The 19649-nt window shown below is 38.8% G+C and overlaps 1 protein-coding gene and 1 long non-coding RNA gene across 9 annotated transcripts in view; one reads left to right on the plus strand and one right to left on the minus strand.

Moving 5' to 3' along the window:
• The window catches only part of LOC125453159 (uncharacterized), a 167941-nt gene that overhangs the window by 121795 nt on the left and 26497 nt on the right, over positions 1–19649 (plus strand). The gene's annotated exons all lie outside the window — the stretch shown is intronic.
• The window catches only part of LOC125453112 (la-related protein 1B-like), a 106279-nt gene that overhangs the window by 80669 nt on the left and 5961 nt on the right, over positions 1–19649 (minus strand). The window contains exon 2 of one of the 6 annotated variants that reach the window (XM_048532272.1): positions 17282–17392. The exons of the other annotated variants lie outside the window; for them this stretch is intronic. The gene's annotated coding sequence lies outside the window, so the exon portion shown is untranslated. The remainder of the gene's footprint in view (positions 1–17281; positions 17393–19649) is intronic. 6 annotated transcript variants of the gene reach the window in all.

Raw genomic sequence — 19649 nt, forward strand, 5'->3', positions numbered from 1 at the left:
TGCTATTTTTGCACATAGAACCATTCATATTTTGATTTCTACCCAAGATTTCAGATGAATTGTACAGGTTCTATGAAATTTTTAAACCAAGTCTAAAACTTATCTCAAATCAACACCACCGCTCATTCATCACTATGAAATTTTGAGATTGTGTTTAGAAAATGGCTGGCATATTTACCTATATAGTCATGGCATGTCAAATTTAAGTTTCATTCTTAATTATTTCAACATATTCCCAATAGACAATGAACTAAAATTAATGGAAGCCTTTCATTATGGGGCAAAATTCTCAGAAAAACTGTCCAGCTTTCCCCATGAGCCCCAAGAACACAATACCACTGCTACTCACTCAACTGAAATCAAAAGTCACACTGTACTTGGGACTTCTGTAGTTCAGTACTAAGCAAAGACAGAATCAATTTTTTTTTTAAAACTCCTATACTACAATCTAAAGATCACCAGTTTATTAGGTTATTCCCTACCTTAGTTTAAGGTGACTTACTTCAATTGTAACCTTCAACTGAGAGATACAACAGTTAGTAATCCCATGCGTTTTACAGCCTGTTCCTTATAAAATTATCTAATGTATGATATGCTAATCCTCAAAATCTCCGGGATGTTGATATTACGGTCTATCATTCTGATCTCAATACATCCTTTGCTAGAACCCCCAAGTGTGGAACTGAATCCACTGGGCTTTCTAAAAAAAACAAGCTTACTGAATTTTCATACTGTGTCAATCTAGGTCTAAGTCAGGTGACACAGACAGTAAGACAACTTTCTTTTACAAATGATCGGTCCATCTTATTGAACATGTTATGATACACCTGCAAGGTGCAGTGGGGGGCTTGAACTGGGCTTTCTACCGCAAAAGGAAGAGACATTACTAGGGAGCTACAATAGTCCCAAAGGTATCTTTATGGATATAGTAGCTATTCATTCTTTATTTTTTAAGAACGAAAACGCCAGTAAAATCACCAGTTTGTCAACTGATTAATTTACATGCAAAAGTCAATTAAGAGCAATTCAGATCACCAAAGCAGAGAGTTGTAATTACTCAGTCTTACAGTACCTTCTACACATCAGGTCCAAAAATTCCCTCCTTTACACAAACCCAGTTAATTAATTTAACCCCAATGACAGCTTAAACTACTTGCTGAATAAAAATTCTTTCACTAAATCTATTGCAAACCATACCAACCATCTTTATTTTGCATATTTTATCTTTCCTTTTATTGTCGGTCATTAAAATTGCTTTGCCTTCTACAGCTTATTGAAAAATAAATTCATCTTTCATATTCCTCCTTGTGTGCCTGATCACCAAGTTCCCCACGCATAAAGTGATTTTCCCTCGTTCTGACTCCTCATACCAACTGGAGACGGTGTCACAAACAGAGTGCCAGAGAATCGCAGGTCTGGCAGCCTCTATACAGATGTTCATTTCCTAACTTGCAAAGTAACTCTAGCATTTTTCGTTTGTCTTTCAGATTTTCAGCATCTGCAATTATTTGTTCTTATTTTGGAGAATTGGTGACTTGTGTCAACCTCCATTAACTTGTCTTTCAAAGGTTTCCTTTATTCTAGCAAAGTCATTTATCAAACTTTGCACACTCGAAAAAAGGATGGTGCTGAGATAGCTCCAAAAGAAAATGGTTATGAATGTACGAGCAAACCTTTCTCAGAATATCCCTTTTATAAAATTTCCTTCCAAATATCAGATAAAAATGTTTCAGCAGCCAAAATACATTTAGCTTCCAGTTTTATTTTCTTGGCTTCTCAAAGCAAACAGATTTCCTATTCTTTCAAAACAAGATTGTGAAATACCTAGCTGTACTCAAGTAGCCACTTGGAAAATAAACATGTCAAAACACTCAAAAAAACAACTTTTGAATTTTTCTGAATTTTATTTAGTCTTTATTTGCTCCCAAGACTTTCAACAGAAAAGAGGTTTCATCACAGGACAAAACTGGTATTGGGTTGGTATGCAAACAGTTTAACTGCCTAATATCAAATTCTTTATTTTACTGTTCTTAAAAGAATCCACATAACATGTTAACAATCCACTTCCACACTACAGATGCATATCCACTGTCAGGCACATCAAAACAGAATGAATTTATGACTACAGTATTCATTACTGGGCTGAAGCTTCTTAGAACCAGGACAATTCTCTCCACCTGTTCGAAATCATCATCATCTTTCAAACTTATGTTGCATAATTTCAACCTTCTATTCCATTTCAAACAATTTGTGACAACGATTTTTTGAAATCACATCCAAAGTACCGGTTGCTAATGTCCCAGACATTGCAGTGGTTCATTGTTCTGTTACATGGGGTGCAAAGAGGCCAGATACTCATCGTAGAATTACTGACATCCGACCTGCTCTTGGAGCCACAGGATTTTTAATCAGTGACTCCGTTCAGATTTGTGGTAACAAGTATTGATAGGGAAATTCAGTTATAGCAATACTATTGAATATCAATAGATGACTATTGGCTTGTCTTTTGTTGAAGAAGGTCATTGCCTGGCACTTCAGTAGCTCAAATGTTACTTTCCATTCTGCAGCCACAGCTTGGATGTTGATGTGATGAGTTGGGTGGTCCTGGTACAATCCAAGCTGTCAATGAGATGTTAATCTTTTGCAGATACTGCTTGATGGATTGGTCAACAACCCCTTCCATCACTTTGCTCAGCTTGGACAGTAGACTTGTAGGGCAAGTTAAATGGCCAGATCTGAGTTGTCCTGCATTTTGTACACAGCACATACCAGGTATTCTCCATTTTGTTGGTGGATGTCAGTGTCGATGCTATACTCAAAACAGCTTAGCCAAGGACACAGATGGTTCTGGAGCAAATCTTCAGAACTATCGTTGACATATTGTCAGGGCCAACGGTCCTAGCGGCATTCAATTTCTTCAATCATTTCCAGAGATCACAGACTGAAACTAATTGGTTAAAAGCTGGCATTTGGATATTGGAAACCTCAAAAAGTGGTAAAGATAGATTGCCCACTTGGCACCTCTGGCTGATGATGGTTGCAAGTGCTTCAGGTTTGTGTAGTAGTGTGGTGGGCTCCTGGAGACACCTCCATTGAGTTATTTAAATGGCCCACCACCATTGATGATTCCATGTGCAAGGACTGCAGAGCTTAGATCTGATGCGTTGGTATATGGGATTGTTCAGGCTTGCACCTTATAGGCTTCATCCATTGCTCATCAAGCAAAGCAGTCTTGTGTTATAGCTTCTCCAGAATGACATCTAATTAAAAGTACGTGTTGTACTGGTCTCAGCATGCCCTGAACTCTTCATTGAGCCAGGATAGATTCTGAAACTTGGGAGTCAAGGTAAAGTGAGGGATATGCCAGGCCATGAGGTTGCAGATCGTCAGTGTAAATTTGTGCAGTTGCTGATGACATTGTCTCGAGGATGCCCAGCTGGAGTTGCTAAATCTGTTCAAAGTCCACCCTATTTAGTACAGTTATAAAACCATACAACGAACTGGAATGTGCAAACGAAACTTTGGCTCCAAAAGGACTGTGGCCACTTCTACTAACACTCAGCTATTCACAAACCACCGACAGGTAGATTCATGACGGGGAAAGTCCTCATAGTTCCTTCACCACTTGCTGCAGACACTGTAGCAGCAACGTCTTTTCCAACACAGCCAATTTGGTCAGTAGAAGTGCCACCTTCCATCCAGACCAAAATCTGTTGCCTTGCCACCTTCAGTGCGTTCCCCAAGTGGTGCTCAATGTGGAGTAGTACTGATTCATTAACTGAGGTGGTCATCAGCAGGAGGTTTCTTCACCCAAGTCTGTCCTACTGCCATGAGATTTCATGGGGTTCAGAGTCAGTGTTGAGGACTTCTACTGGATGCCCTTCTCAAGTACTTACCTGCGCCCCCACCTCTACAGAGACTGCCCTGCCAGTAAGCCAACATACCCACAAGACACTGACAGCAGTGTCTGGGACATAGCTTGCAAGTATAATTCTGCGCACATGGTGGTCAGGCTCTTGCTTTACTAGTCTGTGGGACAGTTCTCAATTTTAGTGCAAGGCCCTAGGAGGTGGTATGGAAAACTTTGCAGGGTTGACAAGGTTATGTTTGCTATTGTCACTTCTGGTCCCTCCATGGATGCCAAATGGTCTGTCTTGTTGAATTCCTCTTTTTTTAAAAAAAATCCAGAAGTGCTCTTCCACGCAACTGAACATTTCTTTCACTCTTCATCCCTGCCCACCAACTAGATAATCACCCACAGTATTTTATTTGCCATCTATTAATCAGTAAATCACCCACATTTTCCAACTGATTAATTTACATGCAAAGCCAGTTAAAGGAAATGTAAACTATCAAAGGAGAGGATGAGCTGAGGCAGGTGCTACATTAAAATGGGGTCAAAGGGGTAGACTTTGTAACAAATTGATATAACTGAGTGACTTGCTAAGCTATTTCAGAAAGAAGTAAGGAATCAAATCACATAGCACAGGATCTGCAGTCATAAGGGCCAGATCAGGTAATGATAGCAGCTTTCCTTCTCCAAAAAGGTACTAGGAAACCAGATGGGTTTTTATGATAATTGTTACATGGTCACTATTAGACTAGCTTTGAATTCCAAATTTTACCAAATCCACATTTCACCATCTGCCATGGTGGGATTACTAGATCAGTGGTACTAATACTATGCCACCAAGTAGAATTTTTGCAATCGTGCATATAGTCTGCTAAATCCGATTATATATTCGTCTGAAGAATAACCACCATGCATTCTAAATTCAAAGCCCGGCCATGCCCATTTGCATCTAGTACTCAACATTCTTAGAAGCTTAATAGGATTGCCAAACCTCCTTCAGTGTTCAGTTATTGGGCCTTAAACTCTGAATGCTTTATACACATCCGTGCTGCAAGTAGGAACCAAGTGCCCAGGCCATGTTTGATTTTATTCTTGGAAACCTCATGTCCATATATCCACTTTACTTCTGGTTTCAATGCATGTTCAATTTCAGCAAACATTGGTGAGCAGTCATATCCAGATACTTAGCTGGTTGATAAGTTTCAGCCATTCCTCTCCAAAATAACTCCAATTACAATTTTCTTTGAAAATAAGTTTCCAATCTTTACCTCAATTCCAAAATCCTCTGCTACCAATGTCAGTTGGGATGCAAGGCAGCCACTAAGACAAAAAAAGTGTCTTTGTGGATAAATTCATTAACTATTTTTGCAGCTCCTTGCACACAGCAGTCCCTAGCCAAAAAAATGCAATTAATTCTAATGACTAGCTTTATCATTATTCTTCACCTTCTGCAAACCAAAAAAAGTCACCTCTTTCCCCTTCAATCTTTATGACAACCTTCAGTTTAGTTTATCACGTAAAAAGCATCAAGAAAATCATAAAACCTTTACTGGATCTTTCAAAACAATTTGACTATCTTCATACAATTACGTATCAAATGTAATGATGATTGGCATTTTTGTATATTTCATCCATTATATTTACTACTATTATGCTCAATGTTGGTTTCAAAGTTGCAAGTTAACTAACATTCTGTGAAACAACCAAGCCCAATTCAAATTGCAGAAATCTAACTTCCTACACTAAAAATCCTCAGTTCCAGTAAAAACTCAAAGCAATCTTACCACAGTGTACAAGATAAACTATTTCGTTACTCAATGCCATATTCAAATTATTGCACCCTGTATAGTGAAAATTCATCTCAGTTGCAGATAATGCGATGTTACATGGGGTAGGGAGTATGTGGTGATGTCGTATTAGATTGAGTTACAAGATGACAAGTGGAGGTGAGCTTGCATAATGGCAGCCTGGCACAGTATGATATTAAGACATAAACACACTGCAGATAAACCATTCTTAGTTGCACAATTAAAATTTGCCAAAATGCTACGATCACTTTCAGTTATGCCAGTGGAAGACAAAATCTTAGAGAACCAACATCTTACTAAGTTTATTTACAAACATATTTTTAACTGCAGCCTTTGCAGAAAATGAGCAATTTGCCAACACACACCCGTTTAGCAATGACAAGCAAAACAGGAAAACGGACTAAAAAAATTAGACCATAATAAGATTATCTTGGGTAATTATTCTTAAGTGACCAACTCGCTGTTTGGCACAAATGAACAAATCTTTTGTCTGTAGACGGCAGCAGAAGGTAGATTTTGGAATTAAGCAAATTAAATGTAGTGATAGACAGTTGTTTAATACCAGGCTATAAATTATCAGACAGCGTCACAAATCATAAAGATGTAGACCCCTTTATTTTAATTTGTGCCCATTCTATATTTTCTCTTAATAAGAAAAATACCTCAGCATCCATCTTCTAAAGTCCCCTCAAAGGGATATGTTGCAATAATTTCACTTCCATTCTTCTGAATTGTATGAGTATAGGCCCAAATGCCTTTCCACTTAGGAGCATCATCCCAGGAACAATCTACTGAACCTTCTGAACTGCTTTTAATGCATGTATATCCTCAAGATGACAATACTGCATTGCAGTAATTTGGAAGAAGTCTCATCAATGCTCTGCAATGGCTAAACCGGCTGGATGGCTGGCTTGCAAAGTAGAATGATGCCAACAGCATGGGTTTAATTTCCCCACCACCAGCCAATGTTACCATGAAGGAGTCTCCTTCTCAACCTCTCCCCTTGCCCTAGGTATGGTGGCCCTCAGGTGAAAACGCCATTGATCCCTTTGATGAAAGCACAACTACGACCTGGTAAGACTTGGCAACCCAACAACAATTGTAACAAGGTTTCTCAACTTCTAGGCTTCGCACCCTTGTAATAAAGGTTAACATTCTACTTGTCATCCTAATTGTTTGTTGTACTGCATGCTAACTTTTTGTGGTTCATCGACAAGACATCCAGATCCTCCTGTGCATTCTCGCCAATAAAATAATTGAGATTTTATACTGAGATGGCAGGAACTGTAGATGCTGGATAATCTGAGATAACAAGATGAAGAGCTGGATAACACAGCAGGCCAAGCAGCAGAGGAGCAGGAAAGCTGACATTTTGGGCCTACACCCTTCTTGGAAAATTTCTGAAGGGTCTAGACTCGAAACGTCAGCTTTCCTGCTTGGCCTGCTATGTTCCTCCAGCTCTACACCTTGTTATCTCAGATTTTACACTTGCTGGCAACATGGACAACCTCACACCTTCCCACATTGATTTGTACTCCATCTATCATACAGTCTTAATTTCCTGAGCAGGAACAGAAATTTTCTTTGAATTAATTTGTAGTAAGCATGCACCAATGAAAAGATTTTTGTTTACTATTCACTCCTAGTTACCCTGAACAAAATCCTTGAGCCACTACAATCTTATGCATTCTTTGTAACAGTTTGATTAATCAAGTGGTTTACAAGACCACTTTAGAGGGTAGTTACGAGTCAATCATGTTAGCTTGGGACTTACCTGGCAATAGATCTTTCTCCAGAAGACATTAATTCCAAACAACACAATTCAATAAAGCCTTATAAAATTGAATCACTTGCTGTCTTGGAAGTGACAATGGGGCCATAATGGAACTGTCTGCACTGCAATATAAAAGCAGTAACTGCACAACAATCCTGACAAGTAATAATAAGCCTCTTCAAAAACTATGTTTCTTGGTTTTTGTTTTTTTTTGGGAAGCAGCCGCATCTAATGTTTTTCTTTCTGTGGGTAGCAAAAGACAAGTGTAAGTAAGGAACCTTCTTTGCTAGTCTTTGCAGACAGCCCCAGTCATCTAGGAGGTTCTGCAGCCAGGAACAAAGACCACAAATCCTATCTTTACAAACAATTAAAAAAATTGTGTAACCTGTGACTGATTTGGCTGTTAGTAAAGCAGAATTTAACTGCAATGTGGTACTGTATTTCAAAGGGAAAAATTACTTAATAAAAGAACAAATCTTAACATGCTTCAATTGAAGATACCCTGAACTAGGGCACATAATATTCACAGTTAACAATTTTCAGTCGAACATGCCTCAAGATTTCACCATTGGAATTAACAAACATAGCTCCTGAATGACTGCCTAATATTTAAAAAATACATAGGCCCAATTCTCCAAGCATGATAGGAAGCTCTATTTCTGATGCGCATTAGATTTAAAAAAAACATTTACTTTTGGTGCAGTTTTCTGAGCAAATATTTGGGCCAGGAACCTTTCCAGCGAAAGTAGAACAGTTGACTCCAGGAACCCATGATGACAGACACAAAGGATCGATATGAAACTATATCCCCTTTCCAGTAGTTTATTAGGGTATGCTACGTAGCCACTTCGATAGCTACTAAGAGGAGGTACATAAGCAAGCTTTGCACGATGAAAGGGGGCCATGCAGGTTAAGGGAACCCAAATAATGCCCCACACCTCAATCATTATCAGTATATCAGTTAATAGGTGCTCCAGAGTTAGAGAGCAGGTTTTAAGCCTCTAACATTTCCTGGCTAACTATAAACGTAACTCAGTCAGTATCCTCCAACACTAACGGAGTTTGGGAGTTTTTTTTGGTGGATTCTAGACTCTAAGTAATGGCCTACTGGTGTTGCAACCAACAATTCCCACAGAGACAGATACATTAAACCTACTATTCCAAGGATGGAATGTATGATGAACGGCTAAGGATCCTGGCATTGTACTCATTAGAGTTTAGAAGGTTGAGGGGAGATCTAATAGAAACTTACAAGATAATGTATGGCTTAGAAGGGGTGGACGCTAGGAAGTTGTTTCCATTGGGTGGGGAGACTAGGATCCGTGGGCACAGCCTTAAAATTAGAGGGGGTAAATTTAAAACTGTAAATGTGACGACATTTCTTCAGCCAGAGTGGTGGGCTTGTGGAATTCATTGCCACGGAGTGCAGTGGAGGTGGGGATGTTAGGTGCCTTCAAGGCAGAAATCGACAAATTCTTGATCTCACAAGGAATCAAGTGGAGTTGAAATGCCCATCAGCCACGATTTAAATGGCAGAGTGGGCTTGATGGGCCGAATGGCCTTACTTCCACTCCTATGTCTTATGGTCTTATTTGCATTTCTGCATGGCCCAGATGTGCAACTTCCAGTCTATACTGCTGCAATGACCTTCTTCCAATTGAAACAGCTGGGCAATTGTACTTAATAAATGAGGCCCACTTTTTAATTATATTGCACAGATGATCTGAACTTCCTTTAAAGCAATACAATGTACTGTCTGCTAAGGTTTCAAAGAACAGAACAGAATAGGAGCAAGGCTCATTTAGTCAATGACAATGACTGATCTGTGACGCAACTCCAATTACTTGTCTTTGGCAGATAGCAGTCCAGTTAACAAAAAATCTCAGATAATCACTTTCTTCGTCAGCTCTTACAAACAGCAACTCAGTTAGTCTGGTCTATTCTTTCCACATTGCATTTTCTCCATTCTCATTCCTCAAGTATGGTAGCCAGATTTATACGCAATGTTTCAGCTGATGCCCGTGGAATGTTTTCTAAAGATTTAGCATAGCTTCCTAGCTTTTATACTATATGCCTATAAAGCCCAGGATCCCAAATTTCCTGTTTACAAACAGCTACAGCTTGTCTGGGTCACATTTTGAAAGAAAGAGAATTAAAATATATACTTTCCTCGACTTTGGGGAATAGCACAGCAAGGGCAGCATGGTGGCTCACTAGTTAGCACTGCTGCCTCTCAGCACCATTAACCCAGGTTCAATTCCAGCCTCGGGCGACTGTCTATGTGGAGTTTGCCCATTCTTCCTGTGTCTGCTTGGGTGTCCTCCGGTTTCCTCCCTCAATCCAAAGATGTACAGGCTAGGTGAATTGGCCATGCTAAGTTACCCATAGGAATAAGTAGATTAGGTGGGTTTTAGGGGGATGGATCTGGGTGGGATCCCCTGAGGTTTGGTGTGGACTTGTTGGGCCAGAGGGCCTGTTTCCACACTATAGGGATTCTAATGATGGCACTGTACACTGAAATTGCCATTTCTTTAAAACAGAGAAGACAATTATAATTTATCCACAAACACTGTCATAAACAGTAAATCTCACTGCCATTACCCAAGATCCAAGTCATCAGGTACTACATGTACATGAAGGTATAAATTGGGCATGTGATTATGACATTGTGCTAGGTTTGTTTCATATACTGCTCGCAAGAGCCATGAAAGTGGTCACACAATCCAGTTTTATTTACGCTAAAATGTGTTAATTGACTTGCCCCACTTGTATTTTACTAGCCTGGCTTACAAAGCATTATTCTCAGCTAAAATAACTGCAGTCTAAGAGTTGACAATTTCCAGCAAAACTTTACAACACAGGAAGGTGTGACTGTCCCTATTATTGTTAAGCTGTACAATTTGTCAAATTAATGTAAAAGACTTTTAGGTGAAAGCAACACAAACTTTTTACATCTGTTCACAGTACTTTTCAATATGCATTTGGATTTTTATATTTTTGAAGGCTTCACCCAAGTTGGTGAATTACTTAATACAGAAAATGTACTTGCAATTACAGGTCATATAAACATTATTGATCTTTTAGAATATTTAATTTTGCACAGTATCTTGTTGAAATTAAAATTATAATTAATGAAGACTTTGTGACAAAGCAAGCCAAAAGCAAACGATAACACTAATAAGACCGACCTTATGTGCTTTTGTTTATTACCGGGGTAAATTTCATTTTCTATTTGAGACCAACGGCAGGGTCTCCTAGATAGCTCAATTTTTTTAAAAAAAACAGCAAAGAATAAAAAGGGGCCCTCAGTAATGATATGGGAATCTAAATGACTTAAATGGCTAGAAAAATAACTGTTGCTTGCACCACTTACAACAGATTTGAATTTGATACACGGAGGCTGTACATTTTATACTGAGCTTCAATTTCAACAGTAACAACAAGAAACTGCAAATGTCCTTTGCACTGGAGCAGTGACTTCCAAATCAACTAAATAACACCAATTTCTCCTAGTAGTAATTACAGACTAAACATGGTCACAACATGCAGATCGGCAAACAAAAACCTGCTATCGAATTAGTGGAGCTCGAAACATTCATAAGCTCTGCAGGATATGACAAGATGATCAAATGATTCAGGACCTTCAAGAACAGTTAATCTGACCTGGTATAGGTTTAAAATAGACGAACTGAAATTCAAATTAAAGGACAAGTGTATCATAGTATTAAAGTATCAGCCCTTTTAAAATCCAGTGTCATCTATAAGCTTAGATTCCATTGGCAGAAAAGTAAATTTTTCTTCAAAAAGTGTATCTTCCCAAAAATACCTGGACCTCAGGTCTCTTATTATCCAGGATGACTAAACAAAAACTCCATCTCACAGCAGCGTTTTCAGGAAAGGAAAGGTTCAGCTGTGGCCTTTGGGACTAGGCACAGATCCAAGAGACTAGAACACAAGTCAAGGAAGCACACTGTTCTTACCTTTTCAAACACTAGCCCTAGGTGATTTTCACCGGAGCTGGATTCAAAATTTTGTTAAGATTCCCATTTTATCTTTCTCATAAAACAGCATAAATAATTATGGCTTTACACCGCACAAATCTGCACTACACTGTTAATCTGACTGATGACAACTAACTCCATTTTACAATATGTGAAAGAGCACTGCATTGTTTTCAGTTAACTTAGAAAAAAATAAGTTTGACATTCAAATAACTTTCAATGGGAGGCTGTAAGTCAAATCTGTGCTGCAAAGTAAATGTTTATGGGCAAGCCCATCTAAGCCATGGAATCCACACAGAAAGTCAGCTTTCATTGGGACAAAGAGTTAAAAGTAGTGCTTCCAGGTTACTGCTCATTATTTACAGATGTCAGGGAGACATTTTTAAATCAACCTGCTCCAAGCAAGTGGGACTTAAACGTTGGCCTTTTGGCCCAGAAGTATGGGCGATACCACAGCACAAGAATCCTTTACCCATGTCAGCTGGAAATCACAAAGATGGTATCTGTTCTGAATTTATTCCTACCCATTCCTCAGGGAACTGTAAGAAATCTCCTAAGTAGTAAACAGTAGCAGAAAGATTCTCAAAGCAAGCCAGACTGAGAATAATAAACAAAAAACCCTAAGGACTGAAACAGTATTCAAGATGATAGCCAAACATTACAGTTTCAAGCTAAACAAGGACAGGCAATACCTTTGGTGTTGCTAGCATCACACATCCCACAAATTTAAAAAGAAAGTTAAACATAAATACTTGGCACAGTGCCAACATATACACAACATTACAAACATTACCACAAATTTCATGTTATGGTGAAACCATGTGTCTGATCTCCAAACTCAATGCATATGACGAATTTTTCTTTTCTTCGTAAAACCATTCTAAACTAGAATATTTGCACAGAATAAGAACAGACCCGTCGGGCCATTGAGCCTGTTGTACCATTCGATACCATCGCTCATCAGATTGTGGCCTTAATTCACTTTCTTGCATGGCATCTTGTTCAGTGGCACAGCCTTCAATGCTCTCTGTGAAGGAGAATTTAAAAAGCTGACAACCCTCACATGAAACTCCTGCTCATCTCAGTTTTAAATGATGCATATCGTCATCTTTAAACTGTCCTCCCTCGTTCTAGATTCCTCCATGACAGGAAACATCCTCTCAACATTCATCGCCCAGTCAGCCTGAAAAATGTTCTGAACTGTTTCCAATACAAGTAGAGCCCTCATTACACAACGAGACCAAAACTGTACACAGTATTCCATAAACTGACTCACTGGTTGACAGCAAAACACTGCAGATGCTAGAAATTTGAAATAAAAAAATGAAGAAACTCTGCAGATCTGATGGTGTACGTGGAGAAATAAAAGTTAATGCTAAGTCAGACATGACTTCACTTCAGAACCCCTATGATTCCAGATATTGTCCTTTCAAAACCCTATACTGTACCAAGATACTTCACTTTTTATATGCCACCTCCTTAAACAAAAGTCAACTTTCTACTTGCTTCTCAAATTATTTTACATGAACAAGTAAATTAGCATGAATAGACCACTCTACTTCTCAAGCTTGCTGCACTGTTCCAGCTGATTTTTACTTTGCCGCATTCTGTATCCCCAATAACCTCTCGCCCTTCTGCACATTAAGAATCCATCTAACTCCGCCCTAAAAATATTCAAGGGTTCTGCTTTCACCACATTTCGAGGAAGAGTGACACAGATTCATGACACAAATAGTTTCCCCATCAGTGTCACTTGCATTATGAATTTGCTCCACCATTCAAAAAGATCATGGCCAACCTGGTTACTCCAAATTCCCAACGACCCTTGATAATCTTTCAGCCACCTTCATATAAAAAAGATTCAAAAAGATTCTGCTTCTACTGCTTTTTGATGAAAAGAGTTCGAAAGAGAAACAACCCTCTGTCAGAAACGCTCTCGTCATCTGCCTTAAATGGCCAAGTAAATTTTTTGAAAAGTGAACCATAGTTCCAGATTGTGGAAATGTTTCCTTTTGTGGGACATCCACCCCATCAAGACCCCTCATGATCTAATGCATTTTAATCAAGTTAGCTCTTACTCTTCCAAACATTAGCACACACAAGCCTCATCTACATAACCTTTCCTCGTAAGACCACCAACCCATTCCAAATATTAGTACAGTAAATTTTCCAAGCTTCCAATGCATTTACAACGTTAAGATGACAACTTAAACAGTGTACAGTACTCTAGCGGAGATCTCACAAGTGCCTTGAATAGGTGAAACATAACCTTCCATCACAAAAAATTGTTAGCCTTCCTAACTCCTTGCTGTATCTGCATTATGCCCTTTTCTGATTTATCCACAACAGACCCAGATCCCTCCACAATTTCTCATCATTTAGTTAACATATTTCTTTTCTAATTCTTCCTGCCAAAATGGACTATTTCACATTTTCCTCCACTTTACTCCAAGTGGCAGATCTTTGCCCATTTACTTGGTCCATCTGTTTTCCTTTGTACCCTCATGTCATCTTTGGAATTGACTTTCATGCCCATCTATCATTACATTTAGCAACCATACCTTCTGGTCCTGTATCCAAGTCACTTACTTAAACTATAAAAAGTTGAGGCTTCAGCACTGATCTGTGGCATGCCACTTGTCATTTTCTGGATTGCAAAATATGACAATCATACATTTGCAGCTTTCTGTTAGGTAGCCAATCTTCTAACCTTGTTATACATTAACCCTTAGGTCTATAGAAACAGATTGTAAAATTCAGTCATATGTTGGTTATTGCTAACTCAGGAGTACCTTCATGATGAGATAATTAGTTAATCCTATTTAGTTGCACAAAGCCAGGTCCAGTATAGACTGCTCTATAGTTGGTTCGCAAAAACATTCAATAAACTCAGCTAAGCTACCTTTAGACCCAGCTGGTTTTAGTCTACAAGCAGATTAAAATTCTAAATGATCACCGATGTATCGTTATGGAAAGTTCCTATTATTTCTTCCTTTACATTTCTGCCTACATGGCATCAGTTAGAAGGACTGAACAGAAATTACAGAAGCGACTTTTTCCACTCATTATTTCTCCTCTCTAGCCAAACTATTTCTGTGTTCTTGTAGTATGAACCTAGGCTATCCTTCTTTGTGCTAATACCATCGTTAATCAGCCCCTTCCCTAATTATCTGTCCTTCATAAATATCAGGTACCATTCATTCAAATTTAGGTACCAATTTGTTATTGTGCAGCCACTTGTTTGTACCTTAAGGCTACTTTTCCGTGATTCATGTAAAAAGATAGCCAAATCTCAATTTATAGCATTTCCCATTTTCAGGCCTACAATTCATTTCTGTGGCACTGCACACCTTTTCTTTCAATCGGACAGCATCCTTAGCTACTCACAGGTGGTGCTTTTCTTTGTCTTTATTTCTTTCTAAGATAATGAAATGTTCCACTTCAAAAATATTTCAATAAATGCCTGCCACTACCCCTTTATTGTCTTACCCAAGTTTAAACAAGTTTTCATTCTCCTTTACCGACTTTCATAATACCCTAGCAATTGCTTTTATTCAAGCTTCAGAAACTAGCTTGAGGTCAAAATTTCCAACTCAAAACTGTATAAAAACTTTATCATTTTACATTCACTCTTAACTAGAAGATCCTTTACAATAAAGTAATTTAGTAATCCTGTCTCATTACCAAATTGAAAATCACTTGTTCCCTAATTCATTGCAGAACATGTCGCTCTGAGAAACTGTCCCAAATACACTAAACTAATCCTTCAGGCTAACTTGGTCAAATTTGATTCAGCTGATGTACAAAAGGACTAAAATCCTCCACAATTATAATGATATCTTTTGTGCAAGGCCCCATTAGTGATCAATTTATACTGTGTTCTACACTGTAGTTACCATCATTCCAGTGATTTTAGTACAGATAAATGATAGTACAGAACAAATATTCTCATAGTTCTGATACATTGATAAATTAACTTACAAATTGCAAAAATGTGCTTTTACACTGCATTTTATTTACTCACTCTTGTTGTATTATTGCTATTTATAGGAGGACATTAGCTCTCTAGAGTGGTATCAGCCAGGAAAAGAAAGCAATGGCCAATTTGAATACCATAAGTTTTTAAATTGAACCACAAGTTGAATTTTTTAAAATACTTGCAAATTCATCACAATTTGTTTCTTCAAGTCGTCCTCTTGGTGTGCAAAACACAAATGAAAGTAAGGAAAAATATTAGTAATTACACAGCATGGCGAGTTTGATCTGACCAAGCTTTGATACATATTAAATCTCATCCCTCCACTTTAAACTGCAATCCCTTGTTTAGCACTGGAAATGTTTATTTAAAAAAGACACCAAATGAAAATTACTCTCGTAAGCAAACAAGAAAGTGGGCAAGTTATGCTTTTAACCTCTAATTTTTAGATGAAAAACTTTCAGCCACCTTGAACTTAACCTGCTCTATAATTCACTTGCCAGTTCTCAGTAACTTACCTCAAACTCGTAGACCTTACCACATGTAATTTCTTTCCCTCCCCCATTCTCCTACACATATCACCTCTCCTTACTCCATGTGCCACCTGCATGCTGAATTCTTCATGGCGAGAATCAAAGGGAGGGAAGTCATAAGTAGGAGTCTGAAAATATCAGTTGTGCAGACCAGAAAGATCCTACGTTTGATTTCTTTTCAATGACCCCAGTGAGAACAAATAATGCATAATCAGCTTTGGTGTGACTGGACTTTAAAAACAGGTGTGGGATTCTTCGACATTGCTTGAAGATGCATGTGCCATTGTTGGGCAACAGCAACATTCAACACAACTTTTATTCTCTAGTCAATGACCACTCAATATTCACCATCTGAACACTAGAAAATAACTTGTGGATGCAGTGCCAGGGCGAATGAACAATGAATCACACATCAATTGCGAAGTTTTTTTCTCCTAATACATTCACTCCAAATACAAACTTCTGTAGCACAAGTACCACTAAGATGATATTGAAAACATCTCCACTCAGGTGCCTTCAAAAATCACCTTTGAATTGATGTTGAAATACACAATTGGCATACCATATGCCGATGCCACAAACATCTATGGGTTGAGTTCTTGGTTTTGCAAGGTTAGTGTCATGTTGAATCCCCCAAGTGAGTCATGATCACACTAACATGCCTATTTCCACCTCTGCAACAGTCATTTGTGCATCAGTTTTAGACCGCAGAAACCCTTTATGACCTCTAGACCTAATTATTTAATTGCATGTAGGCCTATCTCCCATATTTTAGTCCACGACTGTCATAAACTTGAAGTCAACTGAGGCATTGCTATCACATGTCAAGACCCATTCATCCATCACTATGCTATTGACTTCCTTTGGTTTCAGGTTTAAAAATGGCTTGATTTAAAAGTCTCATTCTCTTAAAATTTTACCATGATCTCACAACTGCACATTCCTAACAGCAGCAAAATCTCTCCATTGTTCCAATTTCCAAACATCTTATTTTAATTGCTACTCCACTAATGCCAGTGCCTTAAGCTACTTAGATCAGACTCAAACTCCTTCCCTAAATATCAAAGTCTTTCTATCTCAATTTTCAGCTTTATAGCACTCCTTAGAACCTTATCTGACCCCATATCTCACATGTGGATCAACTTAATATTTTATTTTGTAATTTTTGGACATTTATTAAAAATAAGAAGATTACATTAGCTTTGTTAATCTCAAATCTGGGAGGGGGTACGTCTGTGGGAGGGAAGGGGAGACAGAAAGACAGAGTGAAGGAATATCACAAGGTTAGCCAATTCCCAGCAGCAAGGGAAGAAAATAAAATCTTAGGGCAACTCACCCTGAGATGCTCTTGCACACCTCCTAGCAACTGGTTAGAGCAGCTTTGGCAGAGGCCTGGGAGCAGGTCACCTGCCCGCCCTCTTGGCAGGGGGGGGTGGTACAGGGAGACCTAAAGAGGGGGGAAGAAAAATAAACTTTTAAAATAAAGGTGGAGAAGCAATTTAATCTCCAGTCCAATCAAATTTCATCCCATGGCAAAACAAGTCAAGCCCTCCATAGCCTCCATGAATATTTCAAACTTCAAGGGTTAAAGTTTCATTTGGAACACTGTCACTCCTACTACCATCTTTTTGCACCTCTCCTAAGAGCAGGAATTAGCTTGTGGGCACAGTTCTACCAGTTTCAAATGAGTCTGGTAGCTTGTCAGAGAACCATTCTCCATTCAAGAGTCAAGGCCGCACAGGGTGCTCAATCATGATTCATAGCAACTTCAATCACCTTTAACATATTGAAGTGTTAAGGTGTTTCACAGCAGAAATATGCAATAAGTTACGACATCAGGCCACACAAGGAAACATTGGGTCAGATGAACAAAAGCTTAGTCAAAAAGGCTTTGCTAAATGTTTTAAAAGGAGGCAACTAAGATGCATTCAAAAAAGGTTTAGGGCAGGAATACCAAGGCTTAGAGCCTAGGCAACTGAAATCTCCCCTTCCCCAACAATGGTAGAACAAATACAAGTAGGAATGCTCGAGAGGGCAGAGTTCGAAGGGCACCAACAGGTCATGAAGGTTGAGGATTAGAGATTCCTAAGGTGGGAAGAGGTAAGACCATGGATGGATTTGAAACAGTGATGAGAATTTTAGAATCAAGACAATTTGCCCTGAAGCCAATGTAGGTGATAGTTAAGATGGGAGCAGAGTTTTGATGACCCCATGTTTACAGAGACAGAATATGGAAGACCAGTCAGATGTGCACAGGAACAATTAAATTGGAAGGTAATGAAGGCATTAGTGAGATTTTCTGCAGCAAACAGGCAGAGGTGGGCATAATTGAGCAATGTTACAAAAGTGGAAATGGGCAGTCTTAAAGATGGCATGGATAGGAGGTCACAAAGTCATCTCCGGATCAAATGTGATGCTGAGATTGCAACAAACCAAGAAAGATCAATAATTAAGGACTGGAGTTTGGAAAGGGGACATAAAACACTGGCTTCAGTCTTCTGAGCATTTAATCATAAGTTTCAGCTCATCTAGTTCCATGGGTTGGATGAGGAGTTTGATAAGTTAGCAACAATAGAGGAGTTGCAAGAGCTGGTAATGTACAGCTTGAGCTGTCATGTGCCAATGCTGTCAAGATAATATCAAAGGAGCAATTCATGGCCTCCTCCCCATTCTCATCTACATGCAACATGTCAGTGAGAAATAGGAAGGGTCTATAAATTGTTTCTTGGCGGATACTAGAGGTAGGGTTCCAGGAGTACAAAGTGAAGTCATAGTACATTTGCTACATTACCAATTATTAAATAGGAAAGAATCAAATTTGGAGCAATCTCACACAAGTGCAGGGGAGGACAAAAAAAAAGGCATGGTCAACTGTGCCAGGAACTAAATGTAAATAGAGAAGGACAGGGAGGGAGGTTGACTTTATCGACAGTTAGAGGTGTAATGTGTGAATTGGCTTAAAAAGAGCCATTTACATATTGTGGGAGGGACACACACCAATTGGAGAGATTCAAATATGGACTTTATAGAGTTAGAGATCTATAGCAGATAAAAATGCCCTTTGCACAACATATCCATGTTGATCAGAAACAGCCACTTAACTATTCCAATCGCATTTTCCATAACTTGGCCTATAACCCTGTATGCCTTGGTACTCCAAATGCACATCTAAATAGCAAAAGGTTTCTGCTTCTAAGACCTCTACAGGCAATTAGTTCCAGATTACCACTACCTTTGTGCGAAAAGTTTTTCCTCACTTCTCTAATCTTTCTGACTCTCACCTTAAATCCTCAGTCACTGATTCCACCAACCCCACCAAAAGAGAAAGGTTTCTTCCTGTCACCTCCCTTGATGCCCCTCAATTTTATAATTCTCAGCCTCCTCTACTCTGCTTTAAAAAAGGAAAACACCACCAGTCTGGAAAAACTCTCATTATTGGTCACTCCCCAGTCCAAGATACATCTTAGTAGGTTTCCTCTCCTCGCTCACCATTGTAATCACATCTCTCCGTAGGTGGATTCCACGATGGCACATGATATTCTGGCCTAAAGAACATTTTACCTAGTTGCAGCATAACCTCTCGTAGCTACTAAACAGCTAATAAAGGCAATTATACCACAAGTCATCTTAACCACTTTATCCACTTGTCCCACTACCTTAAGCCATGGTGTACATGCACACCAAGATCACTGTGATTCAATTCC

Source organism: Stegostoma tigrinum, chromosome 1, assembly GCF_030684315.1.
Source record: "Stegostoma tigrinum isolate sSteTig4 chromosome 1, sSteTig4.hap1, whole genome shotgun sequence".
In the NCBI taxonomy this organism is placed as follows: domain Eukaryota; kingdom Metazoa; phylum Chordata; class Chondrichthyes; order Orectolobiformes; family Stegostomatidae; genus Stegostoma; species Stegostoma tigrinum.